The sequence below is a fragment of the Phalangium opilio genome, unplaced genomic scaffold (genome assembly GCF_054372755.1).
Source record: "Phalangium opilio isolate 3A_F unplaced genomic scaffold, DU_Popi_V2 ptg000360l_1, whole genome shotgun sequence".
NCBI classification, from domain to species: domain Eukaryota; kingdom Metazoa; phylum Arthropoda; class Arachnida; order Opiliones; family Phalangiidae; genus Phalangium; species Phalangium opilio.
The window spans coordinates 3207716-3217774 of record NW_028324230.1 but is presented as its reverse complement, the minus strand read 5'-3'; the positions used below and the strand labels follow the sequence as shown (position 1 = coordinate 3217774).

General features: G+C 38.4%; 14 non-coding genes and 26 pseudogenes across 14 annotated transcripts; all 40 read right to left on the bottom strand.

Annotated features, from left to right (window-relative positions):
- Positions 1-40: 40 nt before the first annotated feature.
- Positions 41-159, bottom strand: LOC149600688 (5S ribosomal RNA). Its single transcript, XR_016378245.1, has one exon. It is a non-coding gene; the product is annotated as a 5S ribosomal RNA (ribosomal RNA).
- Positions 160-296: 137 nt separating this feature from the next.
- On the bottom strand, positions 297-415 carry LOC149600687 (5S ribosomal RNA). The gene has a single exon (XR_016378798.1). It is a non-coding gene; the product is annotated as a 5S ribosomal RNA (ribosomal RNA).
- A 122-nt stretch (positions 416-537) lies between these two features.
- Positions 538-640, bottom strand: LOC149600686 (5S ribosomal RNA; annotated as a pseudogene).
- Positions 641-777: 137 nt separating this feature from the next.
- Positions 778-896, bottom strand: LOC149600685 (5S ribosomal RNA; annotated as a pseudogene).
- A 122-nt stretch (positions 897-1018) lies between these two features.
- On the bottom strand, positions 1019-1121 carry LOC149600684 (5S ribosomal RNA; annotated as a pseudogene).
- Positions 1122-1257: 136 nt separating this feature from the next.
- Positions 1258-1376, bottom strand: LOC149600683 (5S ribosomal RNA; annotated as a pseudogene).
- Positions 1377-1512: 136 nt separating this feature from the next.
- On the bottom strand, positions 1513-1631 carry LOC149600682 (5S ribosomal RNA). Its single transcript, XR_016379126.1, has one exon. It is a non-coding gene; the product is annotated as a 5S ribosomal RNA (ribosomal RNA).
- Positions 1632-1767: 136 nt separating this feature from the next.
- LOC149600681 (5S ribosomal RNA) lies at positions 1768-1886 on the bottom strand (annotated as a pseudogene).
- Positions 1887-2022: 136 nt separating this feature from the next.
- LOC149600680 (5S ribosomal RNA) lies at positions 2023-2141 on the bottom strand. Its single transcript, XR_016378973.1, has one exon. It is a non-coding gene; the product is annotated as a 5S ribosomal RNA (ribosomal RNA).
- Positions 2142-2278: 137 nt separating this feature from the next.
- Positions 2279-2397, bottom strand: LOC149600679 (5S ribosomal RNA; annotated as a pseudogene).
- Positions 2398-2533: 136 nt separating this feature from the next.
- On the bottom strand, positions 2534-2652 carry LOC149600678 (5S ribosomal RNA). The gene has a single exon (XR_016379125.1). It is a non-coding gene; the product is annotated as a 5S ribosomal RNA (ribosomal RNA).
- Positions 2653-2788: 136 nt separating this feature from the next.
- LOC149600677 (5S ribosomal RNA) lies at positions 2789-2907 on the bottom strand (annotated as a pseudogene).
- A 137-nt stretch (positions 2908-3044) lies between these two features.
- On the bottom strand, positions 3045-3163 carry LOC149600676 (5S ribosomal RNA; annotated as a pseudogene).
- Positions 3164-3299: 136 nt separating this feature from the next.
- Positions 3300-3418, bottom strand: LOC149600675 (5S ribosomal RNA; annotated as a pseudogene).
- A 122-nt stretch (positions 3419-3540) lies between these two features.
- Positions 3541-3643, bottom strand: LOC149600674 (5S ribosomal RNA; annotated as a pseudogene).
- Positions 3644-3779: 136 nt separating this feature from the next.
- LOC149600673 (5S ribosomal RNA) lies at positions 3780-3898 on the bottom strand (annotated as a pseudogene).
- A 136-nt stretch (positions 3899-4034) lies between these two features.
- Positions 4035-4153, bottom strand: LOC149600672 (5S ribosomal RNA). The gene has a single exon (XR_016378972.1). It is a non-coding gene; the product is annotated as a 5S ribosomal RNA (ribosomal RNA).
- A 136-nt stretch (positions 4154-4289) lies between these two features.
- On the bottom strand, positions 4290-4408 carry LOC149600671 (5S ribosomal RNA; annotated as a pseudogene).
- Positions 4409-4544: 136 nt separating this feature from the next.
- LOC149600670 (5S ribosomal RNA) lies at positions 4545-4663 on the bottom strand. Its single transcript, XR_016378971.1, has one exon. It is a non-coding gene; the product is annotated as a 5S ribosomal RNA (ribosomal RNA).
- A 137-nt stretch (positions 4664-4800) lies between these two features.
- On the bottom strand, positions 4801-4919 carry LOC149600669 (5S ribosomal RNA; annotated as a pseudogene).
- A 132-nt stretch (positions 4920-5051) lies between these two features.
- LOC149600668 (5S ribosomal RNA) lies at positions 5052-5170 on the bottom strand. Its single transcript, XR_016378629.1, has one exon. It is a non-coding gene; the product is annotated as a 5S ribosomal RNA (ribosomal RNA).
- Positions 5171-5307: 137 nt separating this feature from the next.
- Positions 5308-5426, bottom strand: LOC149600667 (5S ribosomal RNA; annotated as a pseudogene).
- Positions 5427-5563: 137 nt separating this feature from the next.
- LOC149600666 (5S ribosomal RNA) lies at positions 5564-5682 on the bottom strand (annotated as a pseudogene).
- Positions 5683-5818: 136 nt separating this feature from the next.
- LOC149600665 (5S ribosomal RNA) lies at positions 5819-5937 on the bottom strand (annotated as a pseudogene).
- A 122-nt stretch (positions 5938-6059) lies between these two features.
- LOC149600664 (5S ribosomal RNA) lies at positions 6060-6162 on the bottom strand (annotated as a pseudogene).
- A 136-nt stretch (positions 6163-6298) lies between these two features.
- On the bottom strand, positions 6299-6417 carry LOC149600663 (5S ribosomal RNA; annotated as a pseudogene).
- A 136-nt stretch (positions 6418-6553) lies between these two features.
- Positions 6554-6672, bottom strand: LOC149600662 (5S ribosomal RNA). Its single transcript, XR_016378970.1, has one exon. It is a non-coding gene; the product is annotated as a 5S ribosomal RNA (ribosomal RNA).
- A 136-nt stretch (positions 6673-6808) lies between these two features.
- Positions 6809-6927, bottom strand: LOC149600661 (5S ribosomal RNA; annotated as a pseudogene).
- Positions 6928-7063: 136 nt separating this feature from the next.
- Positions 7064-7182, bottom strand: LOC149600660 (5S ribosomal RNA). Its single transcript, XR_016378969.1, has one exon. It is a non-coding gene; the product is annotated as a 5S ribosomal RNA (ribosomal RNA).
- A 137-nt stretch (positions 7183-7319) lies between these two features.
- LOC149600659 (5S ribosomal RNA) lies at positions 7320-7438 on the bottom strand (annotated as a pseudogene).
- Positions 7439-7570: 132 nt separating this feature from the next.
- Positions 7571-7689, bottom strand: LOC149600658 (5S ribosomal RNA). The gene has a single exon (XR_016378628.1). It is a non-coding gene; the product is annotated as a 5S ribosomal RNA (ribosomal RNA).
- Positions 7690-7826: 137 nt separating this feature from the next.
- Positions 7827-7945, bottom strand: LOC149600657 (5S ribosomal RNA; annotated as a pseudogene).
- Positions 7946-8082: 137 nt separating this feature from the next.
- On the bottom strand, positions 8083-8201 carry LOC149600656 (5S ribosomal RNA). The gene has a single exon (XR_016378244.1). It is a non-coding gene; the product is annotated as a 5S ribosomal RNA (ribosomal RNA).
- A 137-nt stretch (positions 8202-8338) lies between these two features.
- Positions 8339-8457, bottom strand: LOC149600655 (5S ribosomal RNA). The gene has a single exon (XR_016378968.1). It is a non-coding gene; the product is annotated as a 5S ribosomal RNA (ribosomal RNA).
- A 122-nt stretch (positions 8458-8579) lies between these two features.
- On the bottom strand, positions 8580-8682 carry LOC149600654 (5S ribosomal RNA; annotated as a pseudogene).
- A 137-nt stretch (positions 8683-8819) lies between these two features.
- On the bottom strand, positions 8820-8938 carry LOC149600653 (5S ribosomal RNA; annotated as a pseudogene).
- Positions 8939-9060: 122 nt separating this feature from the next.
- On the bottom strand, positions 9061-9163 carry LOC149600652 (5S ribosomal RNA; annotated as a pseudogene).
- A 136-nt stretch (positions 9164-9299) lies between these two features.
- Positions 9300-9418, bottom strand: LOC149600651 (5S ribosomal RNA; annotated as a pseudogene).
- A 137-nt stretch (positions 9419-9555) lies between these two features.
- On the bottom strand, positions 9556-9674 carry LOC149600650 (5S ribosomal RNA). Its single transcript, XR_016378967.1, has one exon. It is a non-coding gene; the product is annotated as a 5S ribosomal RNA (ribosomal RNA).
- A 138-nt stretch (positions 9675-9812) lies between these two features.
- LOC149600649 (5S ribosomal RNA) lies at positions 9813-9931 on the bottom strand (annotated as a pseudogene).
- Between the last annotated feature and the right edge of the window lie 128 nt (positions 9932-10059).

Here is a 10059-nt window from a genome sequence, read left to right as displayed (position 1 = left end):
CATATCTATAGGAATTGAAAAGAGGAAAAAAAAGTGAAAAAGCCAACGGCACGCAGTGTTCCTAAGTGGTCTCCCTCCCAAGTACTGACTGCGCTCGACGCTGCTTAACTTCGGTGATCGGACGAGAACCGGTGTTTTCAGCTTGATATGGCCGTTGCCGAGAGTGCTATTTAATAATTCGAATTTAAATTAAGTGAGACAAATTAACCTTCATCTTTTTAAAACAATAACAAAAAGAAAATATGTTTGCTTTTTTCATATCTATTGGAATTTAAAAGAGGAAAAAAAAGTGAAAAAGCCAACGGCACGCAGTGTTCCTATGTGGTCTCCCTCCCAAGTACTGACTGCGCTCGACGCTGCTTAACTTCGGTGATCGGACGAGAACCGGTGTTTTCAGCGTGATATGGCCGTTGCCGTGAGTGCTATTTAATAATTCGAATTTAATTAACCTTCATCTTTATAAATCAATAAGAAAGAGAAGATATGTTTGCTTTTTTCATATCTCATGGAATTTAAAAGAGGAAATAAAAGTGAAAAAGCCAACGGCACGCAAAGTTTCCAAGTACTGACTGCGCTCGACGCTGCTTAACTTCGGTGATCGGACGAGAACCGGTGTTTTCAGCGTGATATGGCCGTTGCCGAGAGTTTTAGATAATAATTCGAATTTAAATTAAGTGAAACAAATTAACCATCATCTTTTTAAAACAATAACAATAAGAAAATATGTTTGCTTTTTTCATATCTATTGGATTTTAAAAGAGGAAAAAAAAGTGAAAAAGCCAACGGCACGCAGTGTTCCTAAGTGGTCTCTCTCCCAAGTACTGACTGCGCTCGACGCTGCTTAACTTCGGTGATCAGACGAGAACCGGTGTTTTCAGCGTGATATGGCCGTTGCCGAGAGTGCTATTTAATAATTCGAATTTAATTAACTTTCATCTTTATAAAACAATAACAAAAAGAAGATATGTTTGCTTTTTTCATATCTGGTGGAATTTGAAAGAGGAAACAAAAGTGAAAAAGCCAACGGCACGCAGTATTCCCAAGTACTGTATGCGCTCGACGCTGCTTAACTTCGGTGATCGGACGAGAACCGGTGTTTTCAGCGTGATATGGCCGTTACCGAGAGTGCTATTTAATAATTCGAATTTAATATAAGTGAGACAAATTAACCTTCATCTTTTTAAAACAATAACAAAAAGAAAATATGTTTGCTTTTTTCATATCTATTGGAATTTAAAAGAGGAAAAAAAGTGAAAAAGCCAACGGCACGCAGTGTTCCTAAGTGGTCTCCCTCCCAAGTACTGACTGCGCTCGACGCAGCTTAACTTCCGTGATCCGACGAGAACCGGTGTTTTCAGCGTGATATGGCCGTTGCCGAGAATGCTGGATAATAATTCGAATTTAAATTAAGTGAGACAAATTGACCTTCATCTTTTTAAAACAATAACAAAAAGAAAATATGTTTGCTTTTTTCATATCTATAGGAATTTAAAAGAAAAAAAAAAGTGAAAAAGCCAACGGCACGCAGTGTTCCTAAGTGGTCTCCCTCCCAAGTACTGACTGCGCTCGACGCTGCTTAACTTCGGTGATCGGACGAGAACCGGTGTTGTCAGCGTGATATGGCCGTTGCCGAGAGTGCTATTTAATAATTCGAATTTAAATTAAGTGAGACAAATTAACCTTCATCTTTTTAAAACAATAACAAAAAGAAAATATGTTTGCTTTTTTCATATCTATTGGAATTTAAAAGAGGAAAAAAAGTGAAAAAGCCAACGGCACGCAGTGTTCCTAAGTGGTCTCCCTCCCAAGTACTGACTGCGCTCGACGCTGCTTAACTTCCGTGATCCGACGAGAACCGGTGTTTTCAGCGTGATATGGCCGTTGCCGAGAATGCTGGATAATAATTCGAATTTAAATTAAGTGAGACAAATTGACCTTCATCTTTTTAAAACAATAACAAAAAGAAAATATGTTTGCTTTTTTCATATCTATAGGAATTTAAAAGAAAAAAAAAAGTGAAAAAGCCAACGGCACGCAGTGTTCCTAAGTGGTCTCCCTCCCAAGTACTGACTGCGCTCGACGCTGCTTAACTTCGGTGATCGGACGAGAACCGGTGTTTTCAGCGTGATATGGCCGTTGCCGAGAGTGCTATTTAATAATTCGAATTTAAATTAAGTGAGACAAATTAACCTTCATCTTTTTAAAACAATAACAAAAAGAAAATATGTTGGCTTTTTTCATATCTCTTGGAATTTAAAAGAGGAAAAAAACGTGAAAAAGCCAACAGCGCGCAGTGTTCCTAAGTGGTCTCCCTCCCAAGTACTGACTGCGCTCGACGCAGCTTAACTTCCGTGATCCGACGAGAACCGGTGTTTTCAGCGTGATATGGCCGTTGCCGAGAATGCTGGATAATAATTCGAATTTAAATTAAGTGAGACAAATTGACCTTCATCTTTTTAAAACAATAACAAAAAGAAAATATGTTTGCTTTTTTCATATCTATAGGAATTTAAAAGAAAAAAAAAAGTGAAAAAGCCAACGGCACGCAGTGTTCCTAAGTGGTCTCCCTCCCAAGTACTGACTGCGCTCGACGCTGCTTAACTTCGGTGATCGGACGAGAACCGGTGTTGTCAGCGTGATATGGCCGTTGCCGAGAGTGCTATTTAATAATTCGAATTTAAATTAAGTGAGACAAATTAACCTTCATCTTTTTAAAACAATAACAAAAAGAAAATATGTTTGCTTTTTTCATATCTATTGGAATTTAAAAGAGGAAAAAAAGTGAAAAAGCCAACGGCACGCAGTGTTCCTAAGTGGTCTCCCTCCCAAGTACTGACTGCGCTCGACGCTGCTTAACTTCCGTGATCCGACGAGAACCGGTGTTTTCAGCGTGATATGGCCGTTGCCGAGAATGCTGGATAATAATTCGAATTTAAATTAAGTGAGACAAATTAACCTTCATCTTTTTAAAACAATAACAAAAAGAAAATATGTTGGCTTTTTTCATATCTCTTGGAATTTAAAAGAGGAAAAAAACGTGAAAAAGCCAACAGCGCGCAGTGTTCCTAAGTGGTCTCCCTCCCAAGTACTGACTGCGCTCGACGCTGCTAAACTTCGGTGATCCGACGAGAACCGGTGTTTTCAGCGTGATATGGCCGTTGCCGAGAGTGCTAGATAATAATTCGAATTTAAATTAAGTGAGACAAATTGACCTTCATCTTTTTAAAACAATAACAAAAAGAAAATATGTTTGCTTTTTTCATATCTATAGGAATTTAAAAGAAAAAAAAAAGTGAAAAAGCCAACGGCACGCAGTGTTCCTAAGTGGTCTCTCTCCCAAGTACTGACTGCGCTCGACGCTGCTTAACTTCGGTGATCAGACGAGAACCGGTGTTTTCAGCGTGATATGGCCGTTGCCGAGAGTGCTATTTAATAATTCGAATTTAATTAACTTTCATCTTTATAAAACAATAACAAAAAGAAGATATGTTTTCTTTTTTCATATCTGGTGGAATTTGAAAGAGGAAACAAAAGTGAAAAAGCCAACGGCACGCAGTATTCCCAAGTACTGTATGCGCTCGACGCTGCTTAACTTCGGTGATCGGACGAGAACCGGTGTTTTCAGCGTGATATGGCCGTTACCGAGAGTGCTATTTAATAATTCGAATTTAATATAAGTGAGACAAATTAACCTTCATCTTTTTAAAACAATAACAAAAAGAAAATATGTTTGCTTTTTTCATATCTATTTTAATTTAAAAGAGGAAAAAAAGTGAAAAAGCCAACGGCACGCAGTGTTCCTAAGTGGTCTCCCTCCCAAGTACTGACTGCGCTCGACGCTGCTTAACTTCCGTGATCCGACGAGAACCGGTGTTTTCAGCGTGATACGGCCGTTGCCGAGAATGCTGGATAATAATTCGAATTTAAATTAAGTGAGACAAATTGACCTTCATCTTTTTAAAACAATAACAAAAAGAAAATATGTTTGCTTTTTTCATATCTATAGGAATTTAAAAGAAAAAAAAAAGTGAAAAAGCCAACGGCACGCAGTGTTCCTAAGTGGTCTCCCTCCCAAGTACTGACTGCGCTCGACGCTGCTTAACTTCGGTGATCGGACGAGAACCGGTGTTTTCAGCGTGATATGGCCGTTGCCGAGAGTGCTATTTAATAATTCGAATTTAAATTAAGTGAGACAAATTAACCTTCATCTTTTTAAAACAATAACAAAAAGAAAATATGTTTGCTTTTTTCATATCTATTGGAATTTAAAAGAGGAAAAAAAGTGAAAAAGCCAACGGCACGCAGTGTTCCTAAGTGGTCTCCCTCCCAAGTACTGACTGCGCTCGACGCTGCTTAACTTCCGTGATCCGACGAGAACCGGTGTTTTCAGCGTGATATGGCCGTTGCCGAGAATGCTGGATAATAATTCGAATTTAAATTAAGTGAGACAAATTGACCTTCATCTTTTTAAAACAATAACAAAAAGAAAATATGTTTGCTTTTTTCATATCTATAGGAATTTAAAAGAAAAAAAAAAGTGAAAAAGCCAACGGCACGCAGTGTTCCTAAGTGGTCTCCCTCCCAAGTACTGACTGCGCTCGACGCTGCTTAACTTCGGTGATCGGACGAGAACCGGTGTTTTCAGCGTGATATGGCCGTTGCCGAGAGTGCTATTTAATAATTCGAATTTAAATTAAGTGAGACAAATTAACCTTCATCTTTTTAAAACAATAACAAAAAGAAAATATGTTGGCTTTTTTCATATCTCTTGGAATTTAAAAGAGGAAAAAAACGTGAAAAAGCCAACAGCGCGCAGTGTTCCTAAGTGGTCTCCCTCCCAAGTACTGACTGCGCTCGACGCTGCTAAACTTCGGTGATCCGACGAGAACCGGTGTTTTCAGCGTGATATGGCCGTTGCCGAGAGTGCTAGATAATAATTCGAATTTAAATTAAGTGAGACAAATTGACCATCTTTTTAAAACAATAACAAAAAGAAAATATGTTTGCTTTTTTCATATCTATAGGAATTTAAAAGAAAAAAAAAGTGAAAAAGCCAACGGTACGCAGTGTTCCTAAGTGGTCTCCCTCCCAAGTACTGACTGCGCTCGACGCTGCTTAACTTCAGTGATCGGACGAGAACCGGTGTTTTCAGCGTGATATGGCCGTTGCCGAGAGTGTTATTTAATAATTCGAATTTAAATTAAGTGAGACAAATTAACCTTCATCTTTTTAAAACAATAACAAAAAGAAAATATGTTTGCTTTTTTCATATCTATTGGAATTTAAAAGAGGAAAAAAACGTGAAAAAGCCAACAGCGCGCAGTGTTCCTAAGTGGTCTCCCTCCCAAGTACTGACTGCGCTCGACGCTGCTTAACTTCGGTGATCCGACGAGAACCGGTGTTTTCAGCGTGATATGGCCGTTGCCGAGAGTGCTAGATAATAATTCGAATTTAAATTAAGTGAGACAAATTAACCTTCATCTTTTTAAAACAATAACAAAAAGAAAATATGTTGGCTTTTTTCATATCTCTTGGAATTTAAAAGAGGAAAAAAACGTGAAAAAGCCAACAGCGCGCAGTGTTCCTAAGTGGTCTCCCTCCCAAGTACTGACTGCGCTCGACGCTGCTAAACTTCGGTGATCCGACGAGAACCGGTGTTTTCAGCGTGATATGGCCGTTGCCGAGAGTGCTAGATAATAATTCGAATTTAAATTAAGTGAGACAAATTGACCTTCATCTTTTTAAAACAATAACAAAAAGAAAATATGTTTGCTTTTTTCATATCTATAGGAATTTAAAAGAAAAAAAAAAGTGAAAAAGCCAACGGCACGCAGTGTTCCTAAGTGGTCTCTCTCCCAAGTACTGACTGCGCTCGACGCTGCTTAACTTCGGTGATCAGACGAGAACCGGTGTTTTCAGCGTGATATGGCCGTTGCCGAGAGTGCTATTTAATAATTCGAATTTAATTAACTTTCATCTTTATAAAACAATAACAAAAAGAAGATATGTTTTCTTTTTTCATATCTGGTGGAATTTGAAAGAGGAAACAAAAGTGAAAAAGCCAACGGCACGCAGTATTCCCAAGTACTGTATGCGCTCGACGCTGCTTAACTTCGGTGATCGGACGAGAACCGGTGTTTTCAGCGTGATATGGCCGTTACCGAGAGTGCTATTTAATAATTCGAATTTAATATAAGTGAGACAAATTAACCTTCATCTTTTTAAAACAATAACAAAAAGAAAATATGTTTGCTTTTTTCATATCTATTTTAATTTAAAAGAGGAAAAAAAGTGAAAAAGCCAACGGCACGCAGTGTTCCTAAGTGGTCTCCCTCCCAAGTACTGACTGCGCTCGACGCTGCTTAACTTCCGTGATCCGACGAGAACCGGTGTTTTCAGCGTGATACGGCCGTTGCCGAGAATGCTGGATAATAATTCGAATTTAAATTAAGTGAGACAAATTGACCTTCATCTTTTTAAAACAATAACAAAAAGAAAATATGTTTGCTTTTTTCATATCTATAGGAATTTAAAAGAAAAAAAAAAGTGAAAAAGCCAACGGCACGCAGTGTTCCTAAGTGGTCTCCCTCCCAAGTACTGACTGCGCTCGACGCTGCTTAACTTCGGTGATCGGACGAGAACCGGTGTTTTCAGCGTGATATGGCCGTTGCCGAGAGTGCTATTTAATAATTCGAATTTAAATTAAGTGAGACAAATTAACCTTCATCTTTTTAAAACAATAACAAAAAGAAAATATGTTTGCTTTTTTCATATCTATTGGAATTTAAAAGAGGAAAAAAAGTGAAAAAGCCAACGGCACGCAGTGTTCCTAAGTGGTCTCCCTCCCAAGTACTGACTGCGCTCGACGCTGCTTAACTTCCGTGATCCGACGAGAACCGGTGTTTTCAGCGTGATATGGCCGTTGCCGAGAATGCTGGATAATAATTCGAATTTAAATTAAGTGAGACAAATTGACCTTCATCTTTTTAAAACAATAACAAAAAGAAAATATGTTTGCTTTTTTCATATCTATAGGAATTTAAAAGAAAAAAAAAAGTGAAAAAGCCAACGGCACGCAGTGTTCCTAAGTGGTCTCCCTCCCAAGTACTGACTGCGCTCGACGCTGCTTAACTTCGGTGATCGGACGAGAACCGGTGTTTTCAGCGTGATATGGCCGTTGCCGAGAGTGCTATTTAATAATTCGAATTTAAATTAAGTGAGACAAATTAACCTTCATCTTTTTAAAACAATAACAAAAAGAAAATATGTTGGCTTTTTTCATATCTCTTGGAATTTAAAAGAGGAAAAAAACGTGAAAAAGCCAACAGCGCGCAGTGTTCCTAAGTGGTCTCCCTCCCAAGTACTGACTGCGCTCGACGCTGCTAAACTTCGGTGATCCGACGAGAACCGGTGTTTTCAGCGTGATATGGCCGTTGCCGAGAGTGCTAGATAATAATTCGAATTTAAATTAAGTGAGACAAATTGACCATCTTTTTAAAACAATAACAAAAAGAAAATATGTTTGCTTTTTTCATATCTATAGGAATTTAAAAGAAAAAAAAAGTGAAAAAGCCAACGGTACGCAGTGTTCCTAAGTGGTCTCCCTCCCAAGTACTGACTGCGCTCGACGCTGCTTAACTTCAGTGATCGGACGAGAACCGGTGTTTTCAGCGTGATATGGCCGTTGCCGAGAGTGTTATTTAATAATTCGAATTTAAATTAAGTGAGACAAATTAACCTTCATCTTTTTAAAACAATAACAAAAAGAAAATATGTTTGCTTTTTTCATATCTATTGGAATTTAAAAGAGGAAAAAAACGTGAAAAAGCCAACAGCGCGCAGTGTTCCTAAGTGGTCTCCCTCCCAAGTACTGACTGCGCTCGACGCTGCTTAACTTCGGTGATCCGACGAGAACCGGTGTTTTCAGCGTGATATGGCCGTTGCCGAGAGTGCTAGATAATAATTCGAATTTAAATTAAGTGAGACAAATTGACCTTCATCTTTTTAAAACAATAACAAAAAGAAAATATGTTTGCATTTTTCATATCTATAGGAATTGAAAAGAGGAAAAAAAAGTGAAAAAGCCAACGGCACGCAGTGTTCCTAAGTGGTCTCCCTCCCAAGTACTGACTGCGCTCGACGCTGCTTAACTTCGGTGATCGGACGAGAACCGGTGTTTTCAGCTTGATATGGCCGTTGCCGAGAGTGCTATTTAATAATTCGAATTTAAATTAAGTGAGACAAATTAACCTTCATCTTTTTAAAACAATAACAAAAAGAAAATATGTTTGCTTTTTTCATATCTATTGGAATTTAAAAGAGGAAAAAAAAGTGAAAAAGCCAACGGCACGCAGTGTTCCTAAGTGGTCTCCCTCCCAAGTACTGACTGCGCTCGACGCTGCTTAACTTCGGTGATCGGACGAGAACCGGTGTTTTCAGCGTGATATGGCCGTTGCCGTGAGTGCTATTTAATAATTCGAATTAAATTAACCTTCATCTTTATAAATCAATAAGAAAGAGAAGATATGTTTGCTTTTTTCATATCTCATGGAATTTAAAAGAGGAAATAAAAGTGAAAAAGCCAACGGCACGCAAAGTTTCCAAGTACTGACTGCGCTCGACGCTGCTTAACTTCGGTGATCGGACGAGAACCGGTGTTTTCAGCGTGATATGGCCGTTGCCGAGAGTTTTAGATAATAATTCGAATTTAAATTAAGTGAAACAAATTAACCATCATCTTTTTAAAACAATAACAATAAGAAAATATGTTTGCTTTTTTCATATCTATTGGATTTTAAAAGAGGAAAAAAAAGTGAAAAAGCCAACGGCACGCAGTGTTCCTAAGTGGTCTCTCTCCCAAGTACTGACTGCGCTCGACGCTGCTTAACTTCGGTGATCAGACGAGAACCGGTGTTTTCAGCGTGATATGGCCGTTGCCGAGAGTGCTATTTAATAATTCGAATTTAATTAACTTTCATCTTTATAAAACAATAACAAAAAGAAGATATGTTTGCTTTTTTCATATCTGGTGGAATTTGAAAGAGGAAACAAAAGTGAAAAAGCCAACGGCACGCAGTATTCCCAAGTACTGTATGCGCTCGACGCTGCTTAACTTCGGTGATCGGACGAGAACCGGTGTTTTCAGCGTGATATGGCCGTTACCGAGAGTGCTATTTAATAATTCGAATTTAAATTAAGTGAGACAAATTAACCTTCATCTTTTTAAAACAATAACAAAAAGAAAATATGTTGGCTTTTTTCATATCTCTTGGAATTTAAAAGAGGAAAAAAAGTGAAAAAGCCAACGGCACGCAGTGTTCCTAAGTGGTCTCCCTCCCAAGTACTGACTGCGCTCGACGCTGCTTAACTTCCGTGATCCGACGAGAACCGGTGTTTTCAGCGTGATATGGCCGTTGCCGAGAATGCTGGATAATAATTCGAATTTAAATTAAGTGAGACAAATTGACCTTCATCTTTTTAAAACAATAACAAAAAGAAAATATGTTTGCTTTTTTCATATCTATAGGAATTTAAAAGAGAAAAAAAAAGTGAAAAAGCCAACGGCACGCAGTGTTCCTAAGTGGTCTCCCTCCCAAGTACTGACTGCGCTCGACGCTGCTTAACTTCGGTGATCGGACGAGAACCGGTGTTTTCAGCGTGATATGGCCGTTGCCGAGAGTGCTATTTAATAATTCGAATTTAAATTAAGTGAGACAAATTAACCTTCATCTTTTTAAAACAATAACAAAAAGAAAATATGTTGGCTTTTTTTCATATCTCTTGGAATTTAAAAGAGGAAAAAAACGTGAAAAAGCCAACAGCGCGCAGTGTTCCTAAGTGGTCTCCCTCCCAAGTACTGACTGCGCTCGACGCTGCTAAACTTCGGTGATCCGACGAGAACCGGTGTTTTCAGCGTGATATGGCCGTTGCCGAGAGTGCTAGATAATAATTCGAATTTAAATTAAGTGAGACAAATTGACCTTCATCTTTTTAAAACAATAACAAAAAGAAAATATGTTTGCTTTTTTCATATCTATAGGAATTTAAAAGAAAAAAAAA